This window comes from Vombatus ursinus, unplaced genomic scaffold (assembly GCF_900497805.2).
Source record: "Vombatus ursinus unplaced genomic scaffold, bare-nosed wombat genome assembly UNPS02014781.1, whole genome shotgun sequence".
Classification (NCBI taxonomy): domain Eukaryota; kingdom Metazoa; phylum Chordata; class Mammalia; order Diprotodontia; family Vombatidae; genus Vombatus; species Vombatus ursinus.
In genome coordinates this window covers 17,744,967-17,759,488 of record NW_020954559.1, presented here as the reverse complement: position 1 = coordinate 17,759,488, position 14,522 = coordinate 17,744,967, and positions in this window count along the sequence as shown.

Genomic DNA, 14,522 nt, shown 5'->3' with positions numbered 1-14,522 from the left:
TAAAGCATTGTCAGCAAACCAACCCTCTGTGTACAAACACCTGGCCAAGACCACCATGAGAAGACAACATGCCTAAAGCTTCAGTAATCTAACATGCAGGTCTAAATAACACTGGAGCCAAAATTGATTAGACATGCTTTCAGCACTTGGGTGTTGAGGAAGCTGTAACCCACAAAATAGGTGGCACCTAGTACTTTGAAGAAGCAAGTTTTTTTAATTTTTGTTAAGGCAATTAGGGTTAAGTGACTTGCCCAGGGTCACACAGCTAGAATGTGTCAAGTGTTTGGTCTGAGGCCGGATTTGAACTCAGGTCGTCCTGACTTCAGGGCCGGTGCTCTATCTACTGCGCCACCTAACTGCCCGAAAGCAAGTTTTCAAATGTTGATTGAAAATGTTGATTCCAGGGGGCAGCTAGATGGTGCAGTGGATAGAGCACCAGCCCTGGATTCAGGAGGACCTGAGTTCAAATCTGACCTCAGACACTTACTAGCTGTGTGACCCTGGGCAAGTCACTTAACCCCAATTGCCTTAACAAAAAAAAAAAAAAGAAAGAAGGAAAAAGTTGATTTCAACACAATTGACTAAGAAGTCATACAACATAGCACCTGCCAAACATTTCATTTGGTTTCTTCACTGGTTAGTGTTACAAGTTCGAAGATTGTAAAATTTTCCCAGGAGTGAGATCAGAAATTAGTGTATGGTTTATGGTTTTAAGGGCCCTTTTTAACACACAAACTACAAATTGATGAAGATCAAATTAAGTGCGACTCTCAATATACAAAAGAAAGAGTGCCTCCCTTTCCCTCTTCTCTACCTTTAAAAAAAAAAAAAGCCTACTTTGCTGCTAGAGCTGAGTGCTACAGCAAGAGAAGAGAGTAAAGAAAGTCAAGTAAAAGTTTGCCTGCCACTTGGTTAACATTAGAGGAAATGATTTAAAATTATAGCTGTAGCTTTAGCAATAATCCTAGCTACTTTTGACTTACTTTTTCCCTCTCTTCTCTCTAACTGGATTGCTAAAGAGTTGAGTCTGTTTAAATTTTTTTAAGCTTATGAATTATACATGAGAAGAAAAGAGGCCCCAAATTCTTTTTTTTCATCTCTGCTCAGCCTTGAAAGAATATATAAATATGGGATTTTAAACAAAAAAAAATCCAAACAGTCTTAATTTAAACATATTTTTAGCATGCCTAGGTGGAGGGAGGGAGACAGGGTGTTGTTTGGGGGTGCTTTTATTATTCAAACAGGATTTTTCTAATGATCCAAATACTTGGATTAGGATAAAGATGACATCTTTTTTATTATGAGCTTGCTGGCAAAAACAACAGAGAAAATGGAGTTTTGTTTTGTTTTTAAAAAGCTCACAGTCTCTTACTACTAAGAGATGCTAAGAGAATGTGCTAATTGTTGGAGAAGAAAGTATCTTTTTAAAAAATACATACGGTTTAACTTTTGAGATCCAAACACATTTCTTTAAAATAAAAACTCAGCAGGGCACAGATACTGTGATGACATAGCATTTCTAAATTATGCTCAGTGCTCTAAGCTTGGTCCAAGGCTATTCCAGTACAAATCAGCCACTGAAAATCAGCTGCAGCATCAATTTTTAATTCACACCAAGGAAGCGGAACTTAATTCCACACAACTAATGTCTTTCAGCTGAGCTTTCTCCACAGGGATTAGTAAAATGGAGCCGCTGTAGCTGTATTACAAAGCAAGTCAAAATATTTTGTGTACTGTACATACTCATAAAACAAACCAGGAGAGAAAACTTTCTGGCCTGAAAGTCTTATAAGTAAGTACCTTCAAAGAGTTACCCATTTTTCTTTTTAATTTTCATAATTATCATTAAGTTAAACATCAACAAACAAAAACATTTCAATATACAGAGAGAACAAAAAAGGATCACCTATGAAACTGGACATCTCTTACAAACTTTGATTTTTAAGTGTATGTTAAATGTAATGCAGTAGTAACAAAATTGTCACTTGTGTTTCCTGAATTTCTTTAAATTTTTTTCTTCTTTTTGTTAATGCTGTATTGATGTTTTTTCTTCCTTTATTCTTCCTTTCTCTTTTTTCCTTTCTTCCTCCTTCCTTCCTCCCTCTCATCCTTTCATCCTTCCTCCGTCTTCCTTTCTTCACTTTTCCTTCCTTCCTCCCTCCTTTTTCTTTCTTCCTTTCTTCCATCCTTCCTCTTTCCTTCCCCTTCTCTTCCTTCTTCTCTCTTTCTTCTTTCCTTTCTCCTCTTCTTCCTTCCTCCTTTCTTCCCTCTTTCTTCCTTCCTTCTTCCCTCTCTCCCTCCCTCCCTTCCATCCTTCTTCCCTTTCTTTCTTGTTATCTATTTTTCATTGGAAAGATTGTAGGAACCAGCAAACCAAGTTTAGTTCTGAATTACAAGCATGGCAGTTCTAGTTTAGACAAATGGTATAGACATCTTACATTTCTTCCTCTTCAGGATGTTTATGTATATATCCCCAGGGTGTTGTGAAGAATAATCATGAATGTTCATTATATGTCATCAATGAAAGACATTCAGGAAATCTTGTCAGCCTGCAATATTTTTTTTTCATCAGACTGCCACATTTTCCCTAGATCTTGAAAAATGGTGGTCATGACACATGCTTGATGATAGAAGCCTGAATCATAAGCATATCCTACATGTATATATATGTATGTATATATGTATATTTTTAATTTGTATTATCTCACTTCATCCCACCAACATTGTGAAGTAAATAGAGCAAATATTATCTCATCTTTATAGATGCAGAAGCCAAGACATAAAGGCATTGGGGAATTTTTCTAAGATCACACATACTGTTAATGATTACAGCTGGGAAGAGAACCAGGTTTCCAGTACTCTTAAAAATGCTATGCAAGGTTTTCTTTTGTTTACACTTTTTATTAATGTCTTTTGTCATCTTTTTAGGTCTTACAGCTATCCCTACCAAAAAATTTCCATGACTGAGTTAAATTTTTAGAAAAATATATTTGTTGATTATATTTTGTATCCTAGATGTGATACTCTCAGAACTTTATAATTATAAAAGACCTTCCATATTGACTAATCCTAGGCCTTTACTAGGTGAGAAAACTGAAGTCTGGATAGCGGCTTGCCCAGGATCACTCAGCTAGTTAGTTGTAGAGGAAGGACTGGAATCCAAGCCTCCTGATTCTCATTCCCCAGTAATAAAGCCCAGTAGGCAGAGTTAATCAATTAACAAATTTTTTTGAAGGACTTATTGTGTGCTGGGTATTATGCTAAGCACTGGAAATACAAAGAAGGGCAAAAAGAGACATTGACCTCACAGGGCTTACATTCTAATGGGAGGGACAACATGCAAACAACTATGTACATACAAGAAAGAGCAATGACCTCCATAGAAAGCCAGACTTCCATATAAACACAGTAGAAACAGAATATTAGAAATGAAGAGGACCTTAAAGGTCACCTTATACACTTCATGCGTTTTAAAGATATTAGCCAATTTAACTTAGAAACATGCTAGCCCTTTGTGATATGCCCCCATCTAATGATATTATTGTTTACTAATATTAAGAATGATCAGACTTGGTTTTGTGGGCTAAGTTGTTTTTTCCCAAACAATATTTGTAGGTTGGAGAAATTATTGCACAGAATATATTTTTGTTGAATACTACAAAAATGCTATAGACCTACTACTACTGCTACTAATACTACTATTAGTAACAATAACAACATAATGCACTTACTCTGTGCCAGGCACTGTGCTAAGCACTTTATAATTATCTCATTTGATGCTCACAACAACCTTGGGAGGTAGGTGCTATTATTCTCATTTTGCAGTTGAGGAAACTGAGGCAAAGAGCAATTAAGTAATTTGGTCAGGGTCACACAGCTAATGTCTAAAGGGGAATTTGAACTCAGATTTTTCTGAGGCCTAAGGCTGTATCCACTGCATCACCCAGCTGCCTCTAATAATTGTGACTTTTTGGACATTAAATCACATTTCTTTGGTCCTGGTTCAGTCCTGTGTTAAACTATTTGTAATAATGAGGTTTTACAGCTGTTTCTATTCTTTGCTTTTATAAAATTTACTTTTAATGTAGATACCCAACAACTGGGGAATGGCTAACCAAGCTGATTTATGAACTACCTAAAGCAAAAGTTTAATTATAGGCCACTTTTCCCTTCATCCTGTCTGTTTCTCATCTTGCATGATGTCAATAATTATCATTACCACCACCAACACATACTCAGACACAAGACTAATTTTAATATTAACAAAAGCAAAATATGATTAGAGTGGCAAATATGTTAAATATGTTTTCAGCATATTTGCATATACATATATATATATATATGTAAAACCAAGTATAAGTGACATTTGTTTAAAAAGGGAGTAGGGGTTAGACTAGATCATATCTGAGGTCTCTTTCAGTTCTAACATTGTACTCAATTATATGATTCCATGACTTTACCAACAATGACTTTGGGAGATTGCTACCCTCTCTCCTTTAACATAAGTAATTAAGAATTCATTATATTTGGAATTTTTGGCATTTCTGGTTGAGTGCTTTCTTGAAGTCAAAGGCAAAGAAATCTTTTTTTTTCCTCTCCTAAAAGACCCAATTCTCACTGCTCCTGATGTGTTGTTGCTCTAGCTGATGGTTGATATGCTTGCCTGTTTAGAAAGCTGGAATTCTCTAGCCCCCCTTTTAAACCTCCACTCATTTTCAGTCTACACTGCACTTTATATTTCACATTATAGTTGCCACATTTTCCTAATGAAGTCTTGTGATTAAAGTCTTGTGATTCTTAAAAAGCAAAAAGTAAGACTCCAAATTCAATGTCAGTCTTTATTTTTATTAAACTCTCAAAGAAATACAACTTGTTAGGAAAATCTGTTTTGCTCTCACAAAACCTGTACCAATTTTGAGTAAAAGGAAAAAGGAAGGGAAGTTTTAGATTATTCCTTCCTCAACATAAATATAAATACCATGTGGAGTGGCCTATGTGGTTATGAAGAATCATAGGCTAGTGTAAGCATAACATCAGTTTTGGGAACCAACTCATTTGTAGATTGTCTCCTGCTTGAGTCAGAGAAAACTTAGTCTAGACACTGTTTTCCTTCCTATAATCTATAAATAAGTGAAATCCTGAGCTCAGCACCATTGTACCCTCTGTTCACTTAACCATTGAACAAGCTAGAATTAAGAGGGTTTATCCCTTACATTGATCCCCAGCCCTGAAACCTAAATCACCTTCCCAAACACAGCTGCTTGTCACTGAGGATCCACCTATACTTTCTTTTCTTTTTCCCTGTTACACACATTTTTGACACCAGATTTTGCTCTTTCTAGGTGTTTCTAGGAGTATGCCAAGGTAATTAAAAGTGTATAAAAAAGAACCTACCTAGGTCAAACTGGGTGGCTCTATAAACCCAATTAGGACAAATGCTTAGATCCTTACTCAATGATTTTGCCATAATTATCAAGGTCCCAGAATCACAATAAGCACCTAGATCCAGAATAGTCACCTTTCTCCAAAGAATCTCTTCCTTCTTTCTTTTTTCCCTATCCTTCATCATGTCACCCTACCCCCACATCAATCCACTCATCCTGGCGCCCTGAACAGAGTCAGTTTGTCAGTTGCAAAATTCCCACCAAACCTCATCCAAACAGAAAACCTTAAAATTTTCTAGAGAACTTTTGTCCTGTTGCCCACACATTCTAGCCAAGGACATACTGTAAGACAGTGCTTCTTTCCATTTGAAATTTTTGTTGACTGAAAGGGGCAGAAAAAAATTGTGAGAAATGTTAAGTAAGCAGCCTTTATCTAAACACACTCAGAGTAAAGATGGCTGAAATGTCCTGTTTCATAGCATATATTTTACATACGACATATCAACACTGTAAGATTGAAAGCTCGGAAATCCTCAACTTTGGAACAAGACAAGACAAATAAATATTTTTAATAACATTATAGTTTTCCCCAATTACATATAAAAACAGTTTTAACATTTTTTAAAGTTTTGAGTTCCAAACTCTATCTTTCCCTCCCCTCCCCTTCCCTCTCTTAAGATAGTAAGCAATCTGATACAGGTTATACATATGCAATTATGTAAAACATATTTCCCTGTTAGTAATTTTATGGAAGAAAACTCAAACCAAAAAAAAATGAAAGGAAGAAAATGAACAAATTGTGTGATTCAGTCTGTATTCAGATCCTATCAGTTCTTTCTCTAGAGATATAGCATTTTTCATCATGAGTCCTTTGGGATTGTCTTGGATCATTGTATTGTTGACAATAGCTAAGTCATTCACCATTTTTCATCACATATTGCTTTACTGTGTATAATGCTCTCCTAGTTTTGCTCACTTTACTTTGCATCAATTCAAGTAAGTCTTTCCAAGTTTTTCTGAAATCCACCTGCTCATCATTTCTTATAGCACAATAATCCATTCCAATTATATATCACAACTTGTTGAGACATTCCCCAACTGATGGCCATCTCCTCAATGTTCAATTCCTAGCCACCACAAAAAGAGCTGCTATAAATATTTGACAAATATACATTTATTGTCTGCTTTATCAGGCACTGTGCTAAGTGCTGGGGATACAAATAAGAAAAAGTCCCTGCCTTCAAGGAGTTTACAGTCTAGTGGGGGAAAACAACACACAAAAGGCAGCTGAAAAAGGTTCACCAGGGTAACCAGTGCAAGGGCATGATGTTCTGTGGAGTCCAAACTAAGCAGAATTGCTAATGGAAACTGGAGAGTTACCCAGAAAGTTCAAATCTCTGCCTTCCATAAAGTAAAGCTTTGCTGATGGAAAGCAAAGAGTTGGATTGAACATTGACAACTCTATATTGTCTGTTTGTGGTATGAAGCAATATTGCTCCCGCAGGTCTCCAGAATTGTTGTATTTTCTTCCATTTGTGGATTTCAACCCCAAGGAAAACATTATTTGTAATCCACCTTTCCCCCTCACTTCCCACTTGCGATTTATGTATATAATCCCTCTGTCTTTACTTCAGCAAGGTGGAATTCTGATCAGGAAAATTTCTGATATGCAAATCTGTTCCTCATAATGAAACTAATTAATTAAACCGATACCTGATTACTAGTACTTTGTCTCTGGCCTTCTGCTTCATCATTCTCAAGTTAGACTGACTCACAGAAATATAGATTTTGGTTTCTCCCTATAAGGTAGAAGTGAGTCATTTCACAAGACACCCTTCTTTGGAGCAGTAGATTTTGGTTGTGACCAGATCTCTAAGGGACAAGATCACACTTCTAAGTAGATCTGAGAAGGGTCCTCAGAGCTGGATCATAGAAAGACCTCAGTCTCCACTGCCACCTGACATTTAGAAAAGTTTAGTGGAAGAGTTCTGCTGCTTAGAAGAGTTGACTGTAGAGAAAGGTTCTACCTTAACCCTTCCCTGAACTGGCATTTACTGCCTTAGAAGTACCCTCAGAGCCCAGTCAAGGGAATAGATCTAGAAAAGCTACATAGATCCCAGTTTTAGGGGAACTATTTTTACCAAAAGAGTATAATAGTGCCTTAAAGCCAAACAAAACTTGGAAATGCTTTGCTTGACTTGGAAAAGCTCTGCAAGTCCAAGGCTTAGGGCTGCTGTTTTTGTTAAAATACACATATTACTGCATCACAGCTCGGCCAAGAGAGCAAACTTGGAAAAGTTCCATGGATCCCAGGCTTAGGGTCTCTGATTTGCTAAAAGAACTTGCCTCTACACTGTAAGACCAATAGAGGAGTAGTTTGAGCGTAGCAGCCAACAGAAAAGTTCATCAGAACATAGAAGCCCAGAAAAGATCCACAGATTATCCCTGAGAGATATCAAAAATATTAAGGCCCAGAGTCCAGAATCAGGAGTTATCCCAGGCACATATGTCCCCTACTCAAGTACTTCAATACTATAACTTTTTAAGTTTCTGCCAACTCTCCCTGAAAGATACTCTATGCATTGTTGGGAGAATGTGTCCCAGGTTTATGGATAGAGTGTTGTTTTTAATTATTCTTGCTCTGTCTTCTGTTAGGAAATATTTCTGATTCAGAGTAATGATATCTTCTTGGTTGATTTGTTAAATGGGGGGCACACTTGCAGGGGTGCAAGAAATTAGTTGTAAGGAGTAGAATTACAATCAATGTACTAGGGTTACCCCTAGGACCTAATATTGTGAGTGCAGATTGAATGAGTGTGTCCCCCAAGAAAGAGAAGGGAGAAGGGGATCAGATGCCACGCTCATGAACTATACTACATTATTAATCATTAACTCACTTAAGTGCCTGCCCTCCTCACCTTCTTTTGAAGAAGGGAAGAGGGATAAACATTATCTAAAGGATGCAGTTATCTATCACCTAAAAAGAATACTCTTCCTATCGCAGACATACCCTATTCATTACAAAGCAACATGAGAAGCCCCAGTGGAAGTCAGAGGTTAAACGTTTTAGGCTCAGAAATCTTTCATCTTCTCTCTGAATTATAAGTGATTATGCAATTAAAGAAGACTTGCAAACATATAAAAGGTTTTTTTAAAGTTGCTAAGTTGTGTTAGCTTGGACAAGTCTGTTGGCTTCTTTGGCCTTCAATTTCTCCACCTATAAAATAAAATTGTTCTTGTCCCAGCTCTAACAGTCTATAATTCTATGAAATCAATGGAAGGGACTGATCAAAGTGCTTCCTAAACAATTTAATGACTTTACTGGGAAATGAACCTACATATAGAATATTTAGTTCCATCTACTTATGGATAGTACAGATGCCCCCTGGAACCTCCAGGAGGATGGGTTTCACTGAAAGAAGATTTGCCCAAAATGAATTGGTTGGCTTGGAGTCTTCAAAGAGTAGACTCTAGGAGCCAAACAACCTGTTCAGTTCTTTTTCCTTTTCCACCTTTATCTGAAGAGCTCCTGAAAACAAACCTGGCTTTTTTTTTCTTATTGCAACTAAATTGAGAGATGGTGTGATGTAGTGAACAGAGTTGACCTCAAAGCCAAGATCTGAGTTCAATCCTGCTTTTGACCCCCAGCAAATCACTTAACTTCTCCGTGCTGTAGGCAACTCTCTAAGACTACTGCGTAAGTCCAAGAGAAGGAGATGATTTGCGTTAGTGGAGGGAGTTTCCTCACTTGGGAGTTCCTTATACAAATGAAAGCACAGGTCCAGGCCCTATCCCTATAGAACCAAATTACTGGCTAGGTTTAAGGTACTTTGAAACTTGAGCTTTATCATATATTTCTTTCCCTTTTTTTAAAGTATCAGTTAAAGATAATTGTAGGATATATAATCTCACAAGAATAACAACATTTTTCACTAAAGGTAGTCTCTGAATAATTATCCATTTGCCAATATTCCACCTAGCACTGAGGATACTTGACTCTTATGGGGTAGGAAGTATAATCCCAAAAGTCTGTCAGCAAGAACTGTGCTAAGCACTGGGGATACAAAGAAAGGCAAAACACAGTCCCTACTATCAAGGTGCTAATGGTCTAATGGGAAAACAATAAGCAACAAGCTCTGTACAAATAAGATGCAGATAAAATATACTGGGGTTAAGGAACAGGGGGAAAAAAGCCAAGAGGAGAATTGGGAAAGATTTCTTGTAGAAGATGCACTAGCTGTGACTTCCACCAATGGGTGGAGATAAGGAGGGAGAGAATTCCAAGCATGAGGGTCAGTTAGTGAAAGCACTCAGGAGATGAAGTAGTGTGTATGAGAGGCCTATGTCCCTTTGTCTCAGAGCATGTGTAAGGGAATCAGGTATAAGAATGGAAAAGTAGGAGGGAGCCATATTAAGAAAGCCTTTGAATACCAGAGGATTTTATATTTGATCCTGGAAGTGGCAGGAAATCACTAGAATTTATTGAATAGGGAGGTGTTATGGTCAGAACTGCACATAAGGAAGATTAATTTGACAGCCCTGTGGAGGATGGACAGGAGTGGGAAGAGAGTCTTGAGGCAGGGAGACCAACCAGAAGGCTTAATGTTTTGTGCTGAAGTGTGTTCTTATGGTAACCCATAAGCTTATGCTGCTCAGCTGGACACTGTCTAATGTTTCATTTCATTTGATTCATCCTGACTTTCTTGCTGAGATCATTCTCCTTGATCATGTGCATATATCTTGGGGCCCATAAAATATGCAGATAACTTAATTACATGACTGAACGTTGCTGGTGTTTCCTCTTCAATGCAACAGGATAAATCATCCAAATCAGCCTTCGAATCACAGAAAAGGACTGCTTGAAAACAAAATTTAGAGGAAGCTCATTTGTCCTGTTAAACAGAAGGGGTCCAGAAAGCTACTCTGCTAATTTGTAGGACCAATAGAGGTTTTATTTTTGTTATCTCAGTATGGGCTTCAGAAATTTTTTAGAAGGGTGATACTAAGTTACTGACAGTTACCCTGTACTTCTGGGAATGGAAGGGGCAGTGGCCCGAGAGCCGGCAAGAGGCAAGGAAGCATCCTCTCCCTCTCAAAAAATTTCTCCCACACACTCTAGCAACTAGTTTTATTTGGATTAGTAAATGCCTCTGCTAATAAACAAATTGTCCTGGGAAGATGAAGCCTGCCTGTCATTCACAACCTGCTAAGAATTACTTTAATCGAAATAATCAGATTGCTTTTCTTCTGACACGTAGCTGAGATTCACCAGCATTATGATAATTGGAAGTTTGATGGAGTGGAGGGAAAGCAGATTAGAATAATGGAGTGTGGCACACTGGAGGAAAAGAAAGGCTTAGGTGAGGACTGCATGGAGGAATATGGATACACAGCCACAGAATAGTACTTTATTTTGTCACTAGTACGCCAGGAGATAAAACCTTCCTTAGCCACTGTGAGCCCCTAAAGGTCAGTTGTGGAACTCCTCTCCAGGGTCGAAGCCTGACTCTCCAGACTTTATCCACCATGCCAAAGTAGTTTTCTCACCCTGAAAGTACCCTGCCCCCCTACCCTTCTCATGAAGCAAGTCTGCTCCCCCTCAGAGCCCCTTCCTCTGATTGGTTGATTCCTCCCAGAATCTGCATTTTAAAGAAATTGCCTAGACCAGCCAATCCTCCATTCCTTTCCCAGTATCAGTTCTAACTCCCTGTGAGTTACCTTGTGAGGTAGCCTCCATTCACCTCTGAGGGCACTTTCTTCCTCCTGCATCAGCTCCTTTTTCTGTTTTTCCTTTCTCCATTAGAATGTAAATGCCTAGGGGCAATTAGGTGGCGCAGTGAATAGAGCAGGGCCCTTGGAGTCAGGAGGACCTGAGTTCAAATGTGACCTAGGACACATAACACTTACTAGAAAGTCACTTACTTAATCCCAAATGAGTAACTAAAATAAATAATATTAGAATGTAAACTCCTTGAGGACAGGGACTATTTTCCTACTTATATTTGTATCTCCCAGTGCTTAGCACCTGCTTAGCATATAATAAAAGCTTGTTTTCTTGACTCATTTAACTCTTTGGTGCTCCTAATACAATGCTATGAACTTACAGCTACTTAATACACTTTTGAGGATGACTTTTTAGTGTTATTTTAGTGATTGTCTGATTTAAGGCTACTCATGTTCCTTAGAAAAAAAAAACAAAATGCAAGTGATGTGTCTAGCACTCCAAACTCTGAACTTACACAGATTGATTCTGATCTTAGGGATGGTCCTCCAAAATTATAAAAATGTGGCTCATGTTATCCCCACTCTAGCTCTCTATAGATGTGGTTTAAAGCAGTGTTGTCAAACTCAGATGAAAAAAAGGGCCATTAGAGTACACAAGGATCCCTGGAATGCATATTGACTTCATTTTAAAATATAATGTTATCTATATTTTATTGCATTTTTATGCGTATTTTGTTAAATGTTTCCCAATTATATTTTAATTGGGTTCAGCTGCACTCTGAAGGCCCATAGGCAGCCTGTTTGATATCTCTGGCTTAAAGGAATCCCAATTCCCCTACAAACACTCAAGGTAGTTGAATACCAAGCAGCCTTTATTTCACTACAGAGAAACTACAAAAAAAACAACTTAGACTCACAGAAAATTATTGAACAATCAACATTTATGAAGCACCTTCTGTGTGCCAAGCTCTGTGCTAAGGGTCTGTCCTCTGAAAAGGAATAAGGAAAAAAAGAACAAATAGGCAAAAAACAAACAAACAAACAAACAAACAAAAAAACAAATCAGGGTGAAGGTTCCCTTTTAGAGGCCAGTACAAAGAGGTAGATTCTCAAGCAACAACTCAAGATAACCAATCTAATCCCAACAGCTCCTCACTGAGTTGAGTAAGGGCAAGGACACTTCTTTTTAGGCAGATTAAATCAAAGTCTCAAACAAAGGCTATTGTTATTACTATTATTATCTTTATAAGTGCATCAATTTAATCTGGGAACTCCTCCAATTAACCTCTTATATTAGATATTACCACTTTTGGGGGCAGGTAGGTGGTGCAGTGGATAGAGCAATGGCCCTGGATTCAGGAGGACCTGAGTTCAAATCCAGCCGGAGACACTTGACACAACTACCTGTGTGATCCTGGGCAAGTCAATTAACCCTAGCCTAGCAAATTGGAAAAAAAATTTTTTAAAAAAGTATTATCACTTTCAATTGATAACCTTTTTATTTTTATTGATAATCACTTTTAATTGCCAGCTTTGTAATCTTGATTTTGCATACTAGCAAACACAATGTGTCAGAGTAGAAACTAACACAATTAGTGTGTTATAGTAGAAAGGGCATTGGACATGGAGTCAGATAACCTGGATTTGAGTCCTGGCTTTGCCACTTATTAGTATGTGACATTGAGCAAATCACTTAACTTCTCTAGGCCTTCATTTCTTCAGTGATTGATAATAATGAATAGTTAAAATAATGGAAGTGGTCTAGTAATATCAGGGCTTCTTAAACTTTTTCTGTTCTCTACCCCTTTAGCACTTTTTAAACTGTAGGTAGAGACCCCATATGGGGTTTAAGAAGCACTGATCCAGCTTTCCACCTCTAAAATCTCCTACAAGTTGATAAAAGGGTTGGAGAAGAGGTCTTCTAAGTTCTCTTTCAGCCTTAATATTCTGTGATTCTCTGAATTCTGTTTCCATTGTAGAATTCATCTGGTCTGAGTCTTTATCACCCCTGAACAAAATGCATAAAAATAGGCAACACAAATAAAAGAGGCATTTAAAAATTATATTTCAAAAGGAAGGGCCTTGAGTGTAGGGAGGGGATGTGCTTCCGACAGAGAAGCATCGAGCAAGAATGAAATGGAAAAAGGGAAGAAAAGAGGAGGCTGTGCATAGAGCAAGCCTCAAAATGTCGATATGAGGTCAGAGAGGAAGTCTTTTGAGAACAAGAATACAGTTTTTGAATGACATGAAGTGAATATAATGTGAACTGACTTCCTGGATTACAGACTAATGTTGAATCTTGTGTATTCTAAGTATAGATGTCCTGGGTCAGGCTTCAAAGCCACTTAAAGTTTCATAGATCTTAAGCAAAACAAACATGCAAGGTGAAGTCACTGGGTTTTGCTAAACTTGTAAACTTATCCCTAAAGTTAATTTTAACTTAGTTGCTAGCTAGGCATGACAGCATTCCATGGAGCAGTCACACCCTTGGGAAAATTACTAAAGTAAAAAATGGGAATTAAATGGCAAATGAATAGTTTGCACTGTGGTGGATATTTTTTTTAAAATGACATTTACAAGGGTACTTAACATATAATCTAAAACCAGAATTGACAAAAAAAATGTGATTAGCCATATTTCCTCTAATCTTTTAAAGTTGGATGCAGATGAGAGTATTTCAGTAGACTATATTGTAGGCAGCAGCTGTGGTATAGTAAGTAGCCTTAGAATCAGGTGACCTGGGTGCCAGCTTTGAGAATTATTAACAGTGTGTGACCATAAATGTTTGGGGCTGTAAAAGAGGGATAATAACACTTGTGTGTTCTACCTCACAATAATAAGACAAAAAAACATTTGTAAGCAATGAAGTGCTTTAGAAATGTGAGATGGCACAGTTGATAAAAATCCTATTTCAGAGTCAGGAATACTTAGGACTGAGTCCTGCCTTGAATACACACAGGTTGTATGACCTGGTAAAATGTACTCTCATGGCCCCAGACAATTCCCTAAGGCTATCTGATGCAGTACAGTTGCTAATTTGCATTGGTAGAGGTTTCCTCTCCTGGAATTTCCTTATACTAGTGAAACTACAAGTCTGGACCAAACATATATACATATACATAAGATAGATAGATAGATAGATAGATAGATAGATAGATAGATAGATAGATAGATAGATAGACAGACAGACAGACAGACAGACAGATAGATAGATAGATAGATGGATAGATAGATAGATAGATGGATGGATGGATGGATAGATAGATAGATGAATAGGTAGATGGATGTATGGACAGATGATTGATAAGTAGAATGAATAAGTGATAGATAATAGATGAATGAATGAGTGAATAAATAATAGATGATTTATAGACAGATGAATGAATAAGAAAGGTAGATAATAGATGATTGATG